Consider the following 4,848-nt stretch of genomic DNA (forward strand, 5'->3'; position numbering starts at 1 on the left):
TGTAGGAATATTTATAACATTTATATCGTGGCTAACTGTGCTCGTCAGACATTCTAAAGGGCATTAAAAAACAACCAAGCCAATATCACTGGCGTGTCTTTGATTGACGTGTTTGTTTTACTTGTTTTTTTTCCTTTGCAGGCGAAACGCCAAGAAATTCATGGACGATTCGCCACTCAGTGACCGAGTCGTGGGCATCTCGGTGCGGTTCACCGCAGAACGCCTACGTCGGTCGACCAAATTACTGCTTGAGTAAGTTCCATCATGGTATCTCGCCTGGGAGTTCAAACAGCTAAAAAGGTGCGAACACAGTGCAAACACACACGCGACATACTTCGCGTAACAAGATCGAAATGAAGAAAAAGTGATCAAGAGCAAATGAATGAGTTGGCCATCGTATTGTGCTGCTGAAAATACGTTTCACATCACTCCTAGTCTGCAATTAACACAAATAACTTTAGGAATACTTGTGGCAATTATATCGTGGCTAAGTGTGCTCGTCAGACATTCTACAGGGCATTAAAAAAGAACCAAACCAATATAAGTGGCACGTTTTTGATTGACGTGTTTTTTTACCTGTTTTTTTTTTCATTTGCAGGTGAAACGCGAAGAAATCCGCGGACCATTCGCCAGTCAGCGACCGAGTCGTTGGCATCTCGGTGCGGTTCACCGCAGAACGCCTACGTTGGTCAACCAAATTACAGCTTGAGTACGTTCCATCAGGGTACTTCGCCTGGGAGTTCAAACAGCTAGAAAGGTGCGAATACAGTGCAAACACATACGCGGGATGCTTCGCGTAACAAGATCGAAATGAAGAAAAAGTGATCAAGCGCAAATGAATGGGTTGGTTATCGTTTTTGTGCTGCTTAGCATACTTTTCATATCACCCCTAGTCTGCAATTAACTGAAATGATTGTAGGAATTTATGTAACATTTATATCGTGCCTAAGGGTGCTCGTAATGCAGTCTAGAGGGAATTAAAAGACAAGCAAATCAATATTACTCGCGCGTTTTTGATTGACGTGTTTGTTTTGCCTCTTTTTTATTCCATTTGCAGGCGAAACGCCAAGAAATCCGTGGGCCATTCGCCAGTCAGCGACCGATTCGTGGGCATCTCGGTGCGTTTCACCGCAGCACGCCTACGTCGGTCGACGAAATTACAGCTTGAGTACGTTCCATCATGGTACTTCGCCTGGGAGTTCAAACAGCTAGAAAAGTGCGAATACAGTGCAAACACATACGCGGGATGCTTCGCGTAACAAGATCGAAATGAAGAAAAAGTGATCAAGCGCAAATGAATGGGTTGGTTATTGTTTTTGTGCTGCTTAGTATACTTTTCATATCACCCCTAGTCTGCAATTAACTGAAGTGAGTGTAGGAATTTATGTAAAATTTATATCGTGCCTAAGGGTGCTCGTAATGCAGTCTAAAGGGAAATAAAAGACAAGCAAATCAATATTACTCGCGCGTTTTCGATTGACGTGTTTGTTTTACCTGTTTTTTATTCCATTTGCAGGTGAAACGCCAAGAAATCCGTGGGCCATTCGCCAGCCAGCGACCGAGTCGTGGGTATGTCGGTGCGTTTCACCGCAGAACACCTACGTCGGTCGACCAAATTACTGCTTGAGTAAGTTCCATCATGGTACTTCGCTTGGTGAGTCATTAGCTTTGTGCCATTGTATCAAATTGAATCTTTATTCTGGCAAATATTCGCATTTTATTCATTAGGAGAAGACATGAAAACTAGGGCGGGCATTAAAAGAAGCACAGGGCTCTTTCAGCTTCGGTCTGGTACGTCTGTGTTCGTCCTGCGCACATTATATGGCACGAAAATGGACTCAATACGTAATTGCACAGACAACATAGAGCGTTGACACCATTAACATTTCGGTCACGATAAAGCGCTCGTGGCACTTCTCTATACGCATGTCCTATGTTTCGCATGTGTTAGCGCCCTGTCATACGCTGTTTGCCGTGAACCAGACCCAACTAGACCAGTTGGCATTCATAATCCTTTGTTGATCTTAAACCAGAAGCAAAAGTGTTTCAACTACGGCGAATACGTTTCGCGGGCTTCACTTGCACTGAATTGTCTCGACGAAAGCCCCACCGCGGTGGTATTTTGGCTAAGGTACTCGGCTGCTGACCCACACGCTGCAGGATCGAATCCTGGCTGCGGCGGCTGCATTTTCGATGGAGGCGAAAATGCGGTAGGCTTGTTTTCTCAGATTTGTGTGCACCTTTAATACTACACGTAGTTGAAATTTCCGGTGCCCTCTACTGTACGGCGTATCTCATAATGATATCGTGATTTTAGGACGTTAAATTCCTCGTATCAATCAATGAAATGAGTTTCGATGGAAGCTTTTTTTTACTTCCGCCAACTAGCGTGGTAATAAGACTATCTGATGACATCTATGCCAGCCAAGTCAAACAAAGCGGAATATATAAGGGCTTTAGCCAAATCAAAACTCCCAGTATTGCCCCTAATGCATTCGCCTAAGATGACTCGAAGGCGAAGACCAACTTATTTTCATTCTCAGTCGATGCGATGATCTTTCCTATACTCTCATTCAAACTCGTTCTGCACATAACATGGTTTCGCACTGCCTCTAGTCTCGGAGCAATTTGGATATTTTCGGCACCTCATCTGATCTTTAAGACCGCCTGATTTTGAAACGATGTCATGTGAAATCATCATGTAACGTCACCTGAAGTGGCGTCAAGGGCGCCGTAATGTGACAAAGTTTGTTGATCTGTCAATTCATGATGCCACCGTATGATGATTTAGTCACGAGGTTACTTTCTGTATCACCAGTGTGTCAAAGGTGATGACATTTTTTGTTTGTTTGAGGTATCTCAGGATTTTGTCTTAAAACCGTTCATCGCGAAACGCGAGCAAACATGAATTTCTTTTTTGCAGGCGGCATCTGTACAAGAGGAAGTGGATACGTACACTAGCATGCTACGGCACTTCCAGCGTTAACACCCTGGTCGGCTACGAGACGCAGGTCTACCGACACGAATACCCGCAAACGTGCCATTTGTCGAGTGCAGTCTCAAAAATCGACAGCCGACGAAGCTAGTCGGTACTTGTGGATGAATGGAAACCGCGTTGCAGTCTCCAAAATCAATAGCCGACCGACGCGGCTAGTCGGTACTTGTGGATGAATAGAAACCGAGCCTGATGCCAAATCAAGCAAAAGTAATAAAGTAGCTGTCCCGAGGCGCAAAAGTGCTCACGTCTTTCTCAGAGGAAAATGCCTAACAGCACATGGGCTAAAGGTCTTGCTTTGCCGTAACTGGAGATCTTGGTCTAAACGAGGAATGATGTTGGTAACTACACTTTTTCGGTTTGGCCTGCTGCTCGCAGATACACAGTGCTGTGTTAATCTTTCGGAACATGCACTACGTTACGGCTACTCGGGGCGGGACTGCGAACCTACCACTGACGTTCCCGCCAAGCCTAAATGCTCAGTGCAATTGTTCGTTCTTCGTACGGACTAATACGGCGACGACCAAAGCAAGTTTTCGCTTGGAGTATTTCGGAAAATGTTATCGCGATAAAAACGAACCGAGAAAACCACGAGATTACTCGGTGCGCTGCCGACACCTTTCAAGGGTTGCGCGTGTAATAAGACCTATTGTAGTGACCTACACTTCAAAAAAACCAAACTGATCATCCTACGCCTACCATCATTGAGAGTCACGCGTGATAAAAATAGTGTGCTGCCAGGTAGTCCATCAAGAGTTTAGTACAGCGAAATCTGAAAGTCCATGCGCCAAGAAGTGCGTATTCTGATAGGGGCCACACATTCCTTTCTACCTTCGTTGCAGTGATCGCTACTGCGGCTGAACCACGTTTTTCACGGCCTCTATCACATATTGCACTTCACTGATACCACACAATTGTTAGAATATGTCTACGCAATCAGAAACTGCGCTCTTCATGCAATCGTGCATTTAGATTTTTTTGAAGTTCAAAGCGAGCCGATGCCATTTCTTACGAGAGACACAAAAGAAGAAAACAATATCGCTAATTTACTATGCGTCTTTGTAGCCAGCGTCAGCGCTTCATATAAGTGGATACATTCGCTGCTTCTTGGGGCCCAGATCTTTGGTTATTTTGCTATACTTATGCATACGTGGCAGCGGGATGTATTGGTTGGTCTTCGACCTGGCACTATATCGACGACTTTGAATGGAAAAGCTCCACGTACATTTATTGTAAAGGTACACGCGAACACTTTCAAGGACTCCAAGTCAAGTGAGATGGCCTAGCAAGTGTGGTGACCCTGGCCTTTATGCTGATGCATCCTCAGGTAAATGCTCACGATGTTTTTGCGGTCGGGTAAACGCTTCCCTACACCATATGAAAACTAGAAGTATTGGTCTTCCTTTGTCGCGGGCATTCGGAATTCAATACGTAACAGGTGAAGTTTGAAGTGAAGATAACACGTTCAAACATGGACGTGAAGAAAACCCAAAATGAGTGGAATGAACGAAGTTAAAGCATAATATCAGGGTTCAGGTTGACTCCATTCTCTTAAAGTTGATTATGTAGAAATTGAGTGGCCGAAAAAGTAGCTAAGCTTGTGCAGCCTTGATTGATGATTGATATGTGGGCTTTAACGTTCCAAAACCACTATATGATTATGAGAGACGCCGTAGTGGAGTGCTCCGGAAATTTCGACTACCTGGGGTTCTTTAACATGCACCCAAATCTGAGCACATGGGCCTACAACATTTCCGCCTCCATCGGAAATGCAGCCGCCACAGCCGGGATTCGATCCCGCGACCTGCGGGTCAGCAGCCGAGTACCTTAGCCACTAGACCACTGCGGGGGGG

At 45.0% G+C, this 4,848-nt stretch overlaps 1 long non-coding RNA gene across 1 annotated transcript; it reads left to right on the forward strand.

Annotated features, from left to right (window-relative positions):
* The first annotated feature begins 1,062 nt into the window (after positions 1 to 1,062).
* Positions 1,063 to 3,222, forward strand: LOC142777249 (uncharacterized). Its single transcript, XR_012887989.1, has 3 exons — positions 1,063 to 1,168; positions 1,517 to 1,627; positions 2,924 to 3,222. It is a non-coding gene; the product is annotated as an uncharacterized LOC142777249 (long non-coding RNA).
* Positions 3,223 to 4,848: the final 1,626 nt, after the last annotated feature.

Source organism: Rhipicephalus microplus, chromosome X (genome assembly GCF_043290135.1).
Source record: "Rhipicephalus microplus isolate Deutch F79 chromosome X, USDA_Rmic, whole genome shotgun sequence".
In the NCBI taxonomy this organism is placed as follows: Eukaryota; Metazoa; Arthropoda; class Arachnida; order Ixodida; family Ixodidae; genus Rhipicephalus; species Rhipicephalus microplus.